The following is a 14,903-nucleotide window of genomic DNA, read 5'->3' as shown; positions in this document are numbered from 1 at the left end:
AATTAGGCAACAGATATTTGACCAACTGTATTTACGTGTGTAAAAAATAGGCAACACGTTAGGTCAGTCCCTGCCAGCTAAAGTCATTTTAATATTTCTACGTCTATTTCTCTGAGTACTCTGTAGTACCTGGCCTGTCACAGCCACACAAGGGTTAAAATCACCTGCCACAGTTTTTAGGTCTGCTGTCAGTGTGGCAGATCGCACCAGTCAGATAGCTAGCAGCAAAGTTGTTAAACTCACAAAGAGGCCGTTGTTTCCTGGCACATAAGCTGTCGTGGGGAGGTGTTGATTGACTTGAGCGGAAGCTGTAGAAAGGGACAAATGCATCCGAGGGGACAATAAAGGAGGAAAAACAAAACCTAAACTGCGCTCATTAAAGAAAGTACCAGTATGTGACATGTTAGTTGTCAACCCTACCACCACCTACACTGTTTTGAAATTCTTGAGTTTTCACCTGGTGTGAAAAAAAAAAAAAAAAAAAAAAAACGTGTTGGATAAAGGAGTCATGAAGGATTTTGAGTGAGAGTTTCGTGAGGAAACTTCCTGCAGAAAACAGGAAATGACACAGCAGAACTGAAACCCTTTAAACTGTACATTTGCATATTGCATACTTGTATTACTGTATTTTGTCAGATAAGTATAATGAAATATGTTACATCTGTTGGTATAACACTCTCCATGAATTTATTATTTATTGAAGTTGTGAAATATTCCAAACTGAAGATATAAAGTTGTTCAACTTCATGCCCCAATTGTTTTGCATGCAGTTTATCATTGACACTTAAAACCGTATACAATTGATCATCAGGGTTCCGGAAAATGGTGGGCACGGTATGCTTACATGCGCTGGAGGTTTTGCATTTTATATTCCAATAATTTCATAAATGTTACACGGATGTGAACCACATATAATTTGCATACATGTACACCCCATTTGGCCTGAACCCACATCTCAAATGATTTCTAATGTATGTTAACACACCATACAGAAGTAACAGTAAAGGACAGCATTTTCCAGATCAGACTCATGAATATGTAAATACATGTAGGGACGCAAGGTTGCCATGCCAAAGGTACTTTTCAGCCAGCATTTTCTCAGATTAATGTAAAAAGCGTTTTGAATGAAATTTCTATGTAAATACAACACTTACGTGTCTGTACAAGGAGAAAAAAAGAGGAAGCGAAAAAAAGAATGGGTCATTTGAATATCACTGATACCTGATGGCACACTGTTATGGCTTTTAAATTGCTTAGGTAAATATACCTCATGGAGGACTTGAATTAATTCATGGATCTAGCAATTACTCCCTCAGGCGTTTCCTGTCAGCCCTCATAGTCATTATAATACTTAATGGACCCCTGCATTTGTAAGCTCCAAATAAGTAATCTGCTCATGACTGAATGTGTATTATGGCATGTTTTTGTGTTGTGAATCAAGGAAGTACACAGGTGAATCTGCAACTGTGGAATCTACTCATTTAACATACACGTTTAATGCAATCAGCATATCAGCATCAGATAAAAGGATTAGGAGAAGGTTCTGGATATACGTCGAGAATATAAGGGAACACTAATGTTCTTTGTAATGCTACAGATTAAGAGGTATGGGAGATGGGTAAAGTGTGTTTCAAGTCAACCCAGTGATTGAAGGAAAGGAAAGAAAGATTAATTGGGATCACAAGTTGTCTTGAGAACAGATGCAACCCCCTCCTTCCTCCCCACCCCACCCCAACATATACACACACACATACACACACACACACAAACAAAGCATTCATTATGATGGTACGGCAAAAACATTCCTTCCATTTAAAAGCATGTTGCAGATGTTGGGCTGTGGAAGTGAACTTGAATGTGTAGTGTTGGACGTGGGGTGGGGATAAGGCTATCCATATGGACGTCTCTTTGTTTGTCTGTGGGTGTGTGTGTGTGAAGCGTATGTGTGTGTGTGTGTGTGTGTGTGTGCATGCGTGTGTGGGAGTGTGTGTGTGTGTGGGTGTTCATAAGCATGTGAAAAAGTAGAGCACGGCCCTTCACCGTTCTTTTCACCTGCATTATGACAGATGGACAGAGCAAAGACAAATAGAGAACAGGGGAGGAAGGAGCACAGTATGGCTATAGTGCTAATTGCCCTTTTCCTGCTTCTATGGCGCCGTAGTCCTCTGGTTCAATCTAATTAAGGAGGGTTTTAGTGCAAGCATCAGACAGCTAGCCACCACTGCCTGCCACAATGGCCCCCAAAAACACTGGGGTGGCTGGGGGAAGACAATGATTATCCCAATTATCCCAGCCACAAAAAGGGGACCATCGTGGGTTATCGTTTGAATGTGGATGGCTGTGTATGTGTGGCTCATAGAGGAGATAAGGGGTCTGTGCGTTGGATTGCCAGAAGGCGGTGCGGCTTGGGGAGGGGGGTGTTAGCTCATTGCAATGGGGTAAGGAAAGAGGGGGGAGGCCAAGGGTGGAGGCCAGGGGGTGTGGCCAGGTGGGGGGGGTGTGGCCAGGTGGGGTGTGGCCAGGTGGGGTGGGGTGTGGCCAGGGGTTGACCGTGGGGAGTTGGGAGGAATCTTGCTGTGTGAGCTGTGGAGGATCCGAACGTTTGTTTTTAAGGGCTCCTCTCTTGAAAAGACGAGCTGTTTGCTACTGAGGGTCGAAGGGGAGAAACTTGTGCATGTGTGAGTGAATGCTGCACCATGTGAGTTTGTTGTTGACTCCAAATGGTGGATGTGACAGTGTTTCAATTCAACTCTTTTAACATCAATAAATCCATGATTTACAGTTGTCTGACAAAGAATGAGAGATATTGCGGAAATGGAGGTCGCTATTATCAAGGTTAATCAAACTTCTTTGTAATTTGAACACTCCACTTTGAATAGACTGCTTCATACATGTCTGTGAACACAGTTTGAGTTTATTTCAAGTAGTTTGGAATAGTAATAATACAGTACCCTTTCAATGCATAATTTCACACTTAGCATGACTTACTGGGACCCTGGAAATGTGCTTTGAAATGTACTAAAGAGATACAGTGGCTCTGACACCAGATTGTACAGTAAATACTTAATGCCCGTCAAGAGAAAAGCAGAACACAAACAATCTTCATTGACCTTGAGACAAACTCTAAACTTTCCCCCACTTAAAACTAAGACTACAAATGGTACTTCAACTTTCAAGCGGGAGACCTCAGTCGTAAAAGTCTCTACAAATAGCATTGGCCTCTATACCATCAAAGGTATCAGTGACATTTGCGCGCAGAAAAAGAAGAAGAAAGTAGAAGTGACAAACCTTTGCTGTGAAAATGACATGAAAACCGAGGGTGGGGGAGGGAGGAGAGAAACCTCTCTCTGGCTCGTTGCTCTGGGCTCATCGGCGGGCTAGGAGCGATAATCTTTTTCTTCTTATTTTAATCATGATCAAGGCCCTGTGTTTGCTTATGTAATACACAGGCAAATGTTAATCTCGTTTAAAGGTGCCCTCCGTTCTGGCCCGCCTCTGATAACAAAATTAAAGTAGTGACACTGTCATGGCGACAAGGCGGGCAGTGATTAACAGACAGGCCGTGCCAGCTGAGAGGAGGGTTTCATGCACGCACACACATACACACAAAGACACACACATACACACACAGACACACACATACACACACAGACACACATATACAAACTGTACAGGAGAGACACACGCTTAGACTCTTTTTTTGACACCTAATCACCAACCTGATTGAGCGCACATACATTCCCACTCCTACTCTATACACAATCTGACTTTCTGGCAGACACACACAAGCACATATACACACAACCATGCACACTCTCAACATGCGTCCTGTCCCATTTCCTCTTTCAACCCACAGTACCAAACCTATATGGAAACACAAACAATGTAGTTAAGGTAACATTGTTTACCTATGTGCTGTTTATTCTACACTCACGGAAACTACAAGGGTCCGCACAAACAAACACACACACACACACACACACACACACACACACACACACACACACACGCCTACACCCACAACCACACCACGCACACTCATGCACTAAATCAATAAATTAGCGGAGGGGGCTATGCAGAGCAGGATAGGGGTCAAATGGAAGTGGCGGAGAAGGATGAGTTATGGGATGAGGTTCAGAACACCAACACAGACCAACCAGGCCTCTTCATTTGCTTAATAAAGTACGGTGTACAGTAGAGCCATGCCCAGTGGTCCGGATAACAGGGTGTGGGTGCTGTCGGGAAACTGGTGACTGTCCGGTGATAGATTGACATTCAGGAAAGAGGGGGTGGGGGAGTAGACTGTTTCAGAGAGAGGGAGAGAGGTGATGGTGGTTACAGTAAAAGCCCAAAAGAGTTGGATGATTGAGTCTTGAGAGGGATAAAAAGAATTGAGCCTTAGAGAGAGAGAGAGAGAGAGAGAGAGAGAGAGAGAGAGAGAGAGAGAGAGAGAGAGAGAGAGAGAGAGAGAGAGAGAGAGAGAGAGAGAGAGAGAGAGAGAGAGAGAGAGAACAAGAGAGAAACTAAGGGGAGCAATTGATCTAATGGAGTGGGGTTGTCAGGCTATTTGCCCTATGACCCCATAGTCACTCTAAGTTTTTAACAGCCTGCTTACTTAATCAGGCACATGACCAAGGTCATCATTCTGATTGTGTACTGGGTTACCTTACAGACCTGTTTGATTTGGAAATGAATGCATTCAATTCAATTACTGTGGCAAAATCACCTTCATGGGATGTAAATACGACATGAAATGGCAACCATTTTGTGCGTACCCTGAGGAAGTCCTGGTTGGGACACCTGCAACAACGGTTAAACCTGCCGGGTGGAGCAGTTTCTGTATGGATTGTGTCCTGCACAATGTTATCTCATATGAGACCGGCTCAGGTTGTCCTCCAAAGGATTCTCTACATGAGAATGTGATGTCGAATGTGATTTTGCCACACCCAAGATTTCATCTAGATAAGTCACGTGTCCTACATATGAAGTTTGACATGTCTATTGACATGCTAGCGGTTCTTTGACACCAGTAACACTATTCCTATAGAATCACTGCTATCTGCTTCATCATCATTGATTTCATTTTTTGCGTTCAAGACCTGCTGTTCTTCCGAATCACTCCTTTAGTTTTGCTAATCTTGACTGGAAATGACCTCAAAGCAACAGTCTAAGACTTTTACAGTATAACTCTTACCAATACACCATTGGTTATCTAAAGTAGTATATAAACACTTGTAGTAGGTATCGCGATTAAGCCCAGATCATCTTTACTTCCAATCACGATCTGAGTAGGACGTATGTGACTGTCTGTGTCTATACTTAGGTGACCCACCGCTTCCTTTGTGCATGTTCAGTTCCAGCAGATCAGTGGCAAATGGAATGAGATGTATGCATGCGCCATCCCAAATTGGATTGCATGGGTTCTTCAGGGAAAGCAAATCATTTCATGGCTAATGCGCTTAATTTTAGGAAATAATTCATGATTTCCACAGTTGTTATTTGCATATAATTTATACAGTGGGGTTGTCACTTTTAAAATGGGATGTTGTTTTTGAACATTACTCAAATGTCCCCAATGTAAAATTAGAGAGCCAGTTTTTAGGCACTTAAAGTGGGCTTTGCTTTTGGAATAGTATTAGACAAGTTGTATGACACTTTGCTTTGACCATCTTTCTTTGTACTTTCTAAAACAAACCTTTTCATTGCAATTTGTGATGATTCTAATGTGTGGTTCATTCTTATCAAAGACAACAAAAAAAAGTATGAAGTCTCCACAAACGTGAATGACAAACGCAGACATGTGCATAAGCAAAATGTGATTGCAAACAATGTACCATTAAGTGCAAAGAATTCAGTTATTAAATAAATAGTTATGTATATAATTAAATAATGAACAAATCAGTCCATAAAACGCTGATTGATGTCCAGGAAAGAAGGCCTTTTCTAATGGAGGCTGTTTGACAGTGATTGCGAAGGCCCATTTAACAGCTGATGTTTTGTTATGATTGGGCATGTCAGTCTCTCTCTGCTGATTAAAAGGAGAAGGGAGAAAAAAGTTCAAATGCGCCCTGTGTCTCCTCCTTTATGTTTTTGTGTGTGTGTGCCTTTTCAGCGGAGGCAAAAGCGCTGGGTGCATATTATTTTGTCAATCCTCCGGAACGGGTGACATTCAATGGTGTTCAAAGACAACAACTGCCCTTTCCTTTCTCACTCACTGTTGTCATTTCATGAGCAATTGAGGTGCAAAGTAGGTGTTTGTGCTAAATTGTTGAAATATAAGAATTTTGTTTTTGTCTATTTAGTTCTTCAACCAAGTACACAACTGCACTGCATTATCACACTCCCTCTACTAAAGCTTACATCTTTGAGTTTTTATGTATCTGAGGGTTTACAGCTTGACAGTTGTCTACGGATGTCAAATATTGGGATATGTCATGTTGGGATAGGAGTCCATTATCTATATGAAGCAAATACCATTCCTCATATCAGTGTGACTTCATTTTCTCAGACAAAGTCTTCCTTGTACCAAACAGCCCAACAGTGTCCTTGCCAAGTACTAGTTGTATGCTAGCTCTACCACGCCGATACTAGCGACCTCATTCACACCTGCCATATGGGAGGAGAGAGCAGCTATCTCAGAGGGTTCCATCTTTGTTCTCCTCACCTCTACCATTCTCCACAGGCTAGCTAAACAGGCTGGCTGAACTCCCAGAAAACAAAGTTAGTTCTAGAGGAAGTATAGCGACACCTTTTTCAATGACCCCTTTTGGGTTCAGTTTTATTCTTTTTGGGGCTCTATTGCTAACATGTAGAGAATGCTACTGACAGATGGAGGCCTGGAGGGGTCAAGCTTCAAGAACCTTTTCTTCAAAATGTTCATAGAGGCTTCAGTGAGCATACCGGCTGTAATACATTCACTATTGACATTGGGATTGTCAACTTTGTTATTTAATGGAAAATAAGATTTATTCCACAAGAAGTTGACTGCTGAAGTTTTATATTGTATGGTGTAACTATTTAAAGGTCAAGGGGTTGACAACACTTAACATATTCAACACTAGAAAGTTGCTTTACTTTGAATGTGACTTATGAAAGACCTTTCAAGGTGAAATTGATATCCAAGCAGAGCTATATTCTTATTTAGGACAGACACAATCCCCCCCTAAAAAAACACAGGTCTGTTTACTGTGTGAGCCAACTCAAGATCAGTTACAACTAGTGTTGATGTTGCCATCTCAACGTTTCTATTTTTAAAGGACAGTATATGATATCTTACCCTACATAATACATTATACGGGTTCAGGCCTGACTACAGGTGGGATTTGGTTAGTGTTAAGATTCACTTCCAGGTGTGTCGCCTTTTTATCTCAGCGTTGACTGCTTGGTGTATGCTGTGTCTCATTGAGTGCGGTGGTGATCCTCCCACATAGATAAAGCCTGTAAAGGCGATTAACAAGCTGCTAATTAAAGATCAATGGGGTGTCTGTTGAACGTGATTTGTTTAATGGATTTAGTGGCCCCACCTTGTCCATACATAGCATTGAGCAATGTCACACCGCAAAGTGATGGAATTTCGATATTGGCCAGTTTTCCCATCTTTTTCTCACTCATACGTCTTTAGAAGATGCTATCTTTAATTGATGAATAAAATGTGCTTTCTCTGCTCTTTCAGTATGTCACGTCAACATCATATGTCTAAAAAATCTCCAGACGATAAAGAACCTATAATAGTAATGACATCAGCAGTGCTTAAATGTTTTGGGAAAATATATACATATTTTAATTAATGTTGGAATATACATGCTAGCAGTCAGAAAATAAATAGAGGTTGGTCCCGGAGTTGTCGTTGTGTATACGGGTGATCTGGCGTTTGAATCTGCAGTTTGAATCAGGGCCGATGGGCACCAAAGGGTTTACGTTAGCACACGGCAGGAACACCCCCCACGTCTCAGGAATGTTCATGGGGCCAGGAAGTGGCAACCCATCCCTTTCTTATTCCCCTCCTCGTATCAAAACCCTGATATGGCATTCAGAACTCATCCCCACCCAACATTTTGGCAGTCCAAGTCTTTGTTTCCATACACATTTTCCTAAATTAAAAAGACAAATGCCTCATATCGGGGACAAGAAAAGGGCTTTGATAGGTAATAATGTCGTAACCCCATTTTAGAGGGCTTTATCCCTTGGTGGAGAAAAACAACTTTGATGTAATGCAAAGGTATGAATGTGTGGGGAACAGCCTGGGAAATGAGGTATAAAGGGAGTGGCGGACAGAAGTTAGATGCTAATACGAAGATTGTCCGAAGATTATAGCTGGTTCTGGGAGATTCTGCTGCGAGATTTAAGTCTCTCAGTATTTGCTGGTAACTATGCCAACTGCACTAAGAAAATATTAAGAAGCTCAGCATGGTAAAAAATGTAATAGGAGGCTCCTACGAGAAAGCCAAAATGTTAGTCTATCCGTCCTCAAAACCGAGATAAGCCTCTCATCAGTTTGGGAAGTCAGGGTTGCTACAGGACAAAATGCTGCTTGGCGTAAAGGATTTTGACCCAGCAACTCATTTTCATACATTTTATGTTTTCTTCCTTTAACTTCAGTCTTACTGTACTTTGGTCGGAAAATGATGCAGATCACTGGTATGCAAAAAATGTTTAACCAAGTAAATTTATGCAGCAATTTTATGATTTAACTTAATTTGATGATTTAAACTACATATAAAACATAAAGAATGTTCTTTATTAACGGATTTATGATGAGAATAGAGGGAACACTATGACCATGAAATCTGATCCCCGTTGACCGTGACCCATCACAAAACAACACAATGACCCTTTTACCCAAGGACCAAATCTAACACACATTCATGCACACACACCCACACAAACACACACACACACACACACACACTCACACCATCCATACAATCTCCCTGAGAAAAAAGGTGGGACCCAACAGAAATGAGAAGCCTCCCCCTCACCGCCTCTCTCTCCTTCTTCTCTTCTTGCCTCCTCCTCTTTTCATTTCCACCGTATTGTAATCGACAAACAAAAACGCATATTAAATGGTGGTCAGAAGGTAGCTGCCTGGGGTATTATCTGACACCGGGGCCCCAGTGTTCTACAGAAAAGGGCCCTGAGTCTCTTCCCTTTCTCTTTCCTTCATCCTCTTCTGATCAAAAAGCTAAGCAACAGATGTCAGCCCTTTGAATTGGCCCTAGGAACGTGACCCCAGAGGTCAAGGCACTATGTGCTATCCCGCCTCCCACAGCACCCCCCTGGGGGCCTCACGCTGGGCAAAACTTGGGAGGAAAGGAGGGTAAGACGGGGTAGGATGGTCTGAACAGCCAGCCTTCCGGTGGCAGAGTTGGGGAGGGGGGGGGGGTCTCTGTTTCTCTCTCCCTATTTCTCTGTCCCTCTTTCCTTTTAATCTTTCTCTATGCCACAGAACGCAGCAGAAGACAGAAGTGTATGACAGAACCAAAGGTGTGTGTGTAAGTGTGTGGGATTGGGAGGGGAGCAGTGCTCGAAGTGGGGAGTTGTGAGGTGCATGGCTAAAGCAGTGGGTTCTCCATGGGAACAGGAACATCAATAGAGTGGTGAGAGTATTAGCAAAACTGAGGCATAGGTTGCACGGGAATTAATGAACTATCAGTCGGAGTCCTTATCCCCCCCGTATTGACAAGATGAAGACAGAAAAGCCTCTAAGGTCTTGAGTGGTGAACTCTCAAGTTGAGTAGGAGAGAGGGAGAAAAGGAGGACAGGAAAGAGGAGAAGGAGGGGGACTCTAGAGGAGAGAGAGAAAAGCAAAACAGAGAAAAAGAAAGACAGAGAGAATGAGGGGTGGGGGTAGTTGTTGAGAGAGAGAGAGAGAGAGAGAGAGAGAGAGAGAGAGAGAGAGAGAGAGAGAGAGAGAGAGAGAGAGAGAGAGAGAGAGAGAGAGAGAGAGAGAGAGGGATAGAGAGAGGGAGGGAGGGAGGGAGGGAGAGGGAGAGTTTTCTGAAATGGAATTGAAAGAAAAAAAGCTAGGGGTCTTATCGCCAAGACAGGTTGTAAGACCAGTTAGTGAACAAGGTAATGGCTGCACACACCCACACACATGCACACACACACAGAGATACACACAGGCACACACACACGTACCACTTCTCTTTATATCCATGTGAGGGACTGGTGAATGGCAGTGACCTCGTGTGTAAAACAATTGGCAGTGAGCAGAGCTCCAGCTCAGGCCAGATAAAACAGTAGAGGAATGAATCACTCTTGTTGATATAAGGTAGAGGTGGGGTAGTAGAGGGTTGGAAAGTTGGAACGTTTTTTACGTGTGTGTGTTTGCGTGTCTGGGACTGTGTGTATAAGTGTTTATGTGTCTGTGGATGAAAGAGATATACATTGTGTGTGTTTGCCTCCCAGGCTGTGATTGATTTGTGCAATGTGTGTAGGTACCAAGGCAGCTTCTTTGCAATAGTTTCTTTCATAAACAGTTGTTTTCGGATGTGAAATCAAGCATCTGACAGTATATTTGGAACAGACTCAGATTTTTACTTACAAAACACGACTGTTATCAAGGTCATCTGCCCACCAACCGGAAAAGTAATCTCCATCAATAATGATGTCACAACAAAAAAACTTATGGTTTAACTGATGCTTAGTTTTTGCACCTGGCTTTGTTTTACTCCTTTAAATGTAATGAGAATATTACCTGTGATCATCATAAAACATGTCATCCTTCTGAACTTCAAAGTTGATTTTAATGTTAATTTTGTTGAATTTTCAATGCAACTGTAAATACCGTTTTTTTTTTTTTTACGTGACAATAAGAAAAAAATGTAATCCCTGACCTCTTTTTAATTATGGGAAATCTTCAGAGTTGTAAGGAAAATGCTTTACATGTGTTGTGTGATCCTTTGCCCACTGCCAAATATTAAGACTTTTGAATGAATAAATTAGCGCGCCCCACGGATTGAGGAGGAAGCCAAGTCCTTGCCTTTGTGATTAAGGAAACTCCATCAGATTTCCTGGCTTTTTGTAAAAGCGTGTTGTAAAGCACAGAAATTGCCTTTTTTTAAAGGAAGAAGTGTGTATGTGTGTGTGTGTGGGGGGGGGGGTTCTTGGCCCATGCCACACACTCACACAAACACACACACACACATTGCAGACACTGACAAACATGTGTACTTTACCAACTGCAGGCGCAGTGATGCCCAAACACACACCTTGTCTCCCCAAACCTTCCCTTCCAACCCCTTTTATTAATTCAACATTTGTATTTAAATTCCCATTCCCTCTCTTCGTTTTCTTTCCTTCTCCTCCCCTGCATTACACTGTGCAGTTTAAACTCTCTTGTATTTAAGAGAGGACTGATTCACAGAAATACATAGTCACAGTCATACATCCCTTTATCAGTGGATGAAGAATCAGAACCATTTCTCTTTCCCTCCACCACAATAGATGTTCAGTCTTTGATTGCCAACCATGGGTTCATGTTACAGTGATTAGATTTAATAGAGGCTCTGAATTCTGCTATTGTAATTTCAAACCTATCAAGATGAGTTTGCCGTCAAGTTAATTGGTGGTAATACAGTATTTCAATCATGAAAATCAGATTAACCCATGTCGCTGTTGTTGACACACAAAGGGACTATAGATCTTTAACATCAAGTAGGAAACACATCATAGCTATGTTGACTCATTATATACCTACTAGTACTTGTATATACTTAAATATCTAAAAGTTATATTTTAAAATTTCTTTTGATATCAGTGCAGAGTATGTTGGATTGTCTAGCGTCAACTTTTCTTATTTTGTGCATGGAACATGATTTAAATTAAATAATGTAAACATACTATGCAAATACATATATGTGAATGGTTTCATGTCTGGATATCCTGTTTAATCTCAGCTCTCTGCTTTGGATTACATTAATGTGTTGAACAGAGTATAACAGCAAGCCACCTAAACCATAGATTTACAAAAATGTGTGAAAGGGAGAGGAGAGACAAAGAAGCAGAGTGGGAAAATGTCCAGTCAAATTCAGTAACCTTAACTTAATTTCCAGAACTCACGGTTATGAACGGACCATGGTTATCTAAGGTGCGCAGAGTGTGAGAAGTGAATATTGGTACTGGAAGATCATCATCTGTCCACTACACACACACACACACACACACACACACACACACACACACACACACACACACACACACACACACACACGCACACACGCACGCACACACAGGCACACACACACAGGCGCACACCAACACTCACCCCGTCTCCTGAAGCTGTCAGTGGCTGCGGGTGGCTGTCAGTCAGCCCTCTGCTTGTTCCACCCCCCACTGTGAGGTGCCCCCCCACTCCCAAATCTGCATTCGGTTCCCACTAGGATATAATGCCTATTGTAACCCCCCCCCCACCACCACCACCACTACCTTGCATCCCCCATCTCTTCTTTTCCTTCCTCTCCGTCCATCACTCCCCTCTCTTCTAATTGACTAATTTATTCTATTTAAAAGTGACAGGGAAGGTTGGGTCTGCATGAAGAAGATGGAGGGATAGTGGGGAGACATGGACGGACCTGCAGGAGAAGAGTGGAAAGTGGAGAAATAGCTAGATGAAAGGAAGGTGAGAGCAGTGGTCCTGACTGTCCAGAGGCGTGTACAGATGGGGTTGGCAGGTGGACGAGTGGAATTGGATGGATGGAAAAATGGATAGACCGAAAAGTGACAATTACAGGGCCACAAATAACCATACAGCTCTATTATCATAATGAGAACACTAGCCCTGACGAGGTTATTCCCATTGTAGTTCCAGGAGCTGATTGAATGACAGTGTTTTGACAATGCGGGTCAAGGGTCAACGTGAGGAGAGAGGATTGAAAGGTGACGGGAACGGTAATGATGGCGTTGAACGGAGACGTGAAGCGGCCTTATCTGTGCAGGGGGTGTTTCGCCTTAAGGGGCGGAGATGTCCAAATCACACATGCGCTTGCACACACAGACACATGCGGACACACACACACACACAGACACACAATTCCGCACTCTACACGTAAAGATAGACACACGCGCGCGTCGGTCTCCTCTCTGCAAGGTGGCAGAGATGTCCAGCTAATTACACGGCAAATGCAGAGTGGGGGAGCATCATTCTGCCTGACTAAGTCCATCGCCTCGAACCACCAGCGGTGGAAAGGAGTTAAAAGATGGGAGGCAGAGAAAAGAAAAACAAGAAGGAAAGGAGAAAGATAAATGCCTTCGGTCATGAAGAGTAATCCCATCCCGTCATTTATCAGCCTCTCTCTCTTTCTCATTTTTTATTTCACCCCACCTGTTTTTTTTACATTTTTGCCCGCCGTCGCTTCCAAGCTAAGCCTCAGAGTAGCCTTGGCGAAACGGCGACGTCTATGAAATACCGGCTTCCGCCATTTGTCTTCTTTTTTTGGACGCCTTTTTTCTTCTTCTCTTGCTTTTACCCACCTTTTGTTATGCAGTGTGTTGAAGATGCAGAATTATTCAAATCCCTGCATTGGGGGCTCTTTTATGCGTGTGCAACCGGCATCGACAGTGGTTTGGAATGAAAGCGGAGATGCTGCCGACTTTGCTCCTCCGACGCCCTCGGGAGTTAGCGTGTATGCGTGTGTGCGAGCCAACGTGTTTGTGTGCTTGTGAATTCAGTATATGTCTTTGTATGCTGTTTGTGTGTGTGTGTGTGTGTGTGTGTGCACTTGTGTGCGTATGTGCCTGCACTCCACCTTGAAGCTTGCCCAACAACCCACCTTACCTTCCTCTGCCTTACAACTGAGACCCACAGAGGGAGGAGAGGCATGCCCAGGCATTCCTGCAATCTGGCCCATCCGCAGTGCCTCCAGAGCTGCATACAAAATAGGAAAAGCCCTGGTCTTACCAACAGGCCTCTTCTGGATCCATCATCAGAAAGGACAGGGACATTTATTCATCTTCTTATTGTGTGATGAACTAAATACAAAGAAACATGTTTCGGTGCAACTGAGACAAAAGTCCCCAACTACAGATCAGGCCACTGTTAGCCCCAAACCGAGGTGCAAATTATGAAAGGAAACACAACCAACTTTGCAGTCAGTATGATCTGGTGAGACACAGCACTTCAAACGCATCAACATCTTTAATGAATTACAAAAGCCACTGAGGTCCCCCTCTCTCAGCCTCCTCCACCCCTCAGTCTCAGTGTGTGTGTGTGCTCTCATCCTCAGCACAGTGGATTTGAAGCAATAACGCTCTCACACACACTTCGTTCTCTTTATCCAAGCTAAGGCTACACTTAGGTGGCTCGTGCTGCCTCTCAACCCCTGTGTGAATGTGTGTTGTGTGTGTGTGTGCTTGTGTGTGTGTGTGTGTGTGTGAACGTGCGTGTCAGGGAACTGGCACACTGACATGCACTTCTGACCGGACAACTGGGTCAGCTGGGGTCTCAAATGACCAGATTTGACATTGCTCAATCGGTAGGACCTTTCATCTCTAGGACTCCATTGCAACCTTACTGTCAGGACAGAGAGCCTGAGCCAGGGTCTGGGGGAGAAGGGGTCTGGTCTGGGGTCAGAGGGGACAGACAGGGTTAGACCTAGTGGTTGAAAGGGTTTCATCTGGTCATGGTCACCTCCAAGGCTCGTCCACTCTGAATCTGTGCTAAGTCGTAATAGATGTACCGCTAGGAGGGAGGGCAGAGGTGGGGCCGGCTCCGAGATGAGGGAGGGGGTGGGATGGAAGGAAGGAAGGAGCAGGAGACGTGGCGAGAGGAGACATGAAAGAGAACAAGAGGAGGCTTGAGGGAGGGATAGAAAGCAAGGGATGGATGGGGAATACAGCACACTCACTTGCATGTTTAAACTATTCATAATCCATGTCCTCATTTGCTGGATTTGCCTTTGACT

This window comes from Hypomesus transpacificus, chromosome 3 (genome assembly GCF_021917145.1).
Source record: "Hypomesus transpacificus isolate Combined female chromosome 3, fHypTra1, whole genome shotgun sequence".
NCBI lineage: Eukaryota > Metazoa > Chordata > Actinopteri > Osmeriformes > Osmeridae > Hypomesus > Hypomesus transpacificus.
Note: the sequence above shows the minus strand (reverse complement) of the source record.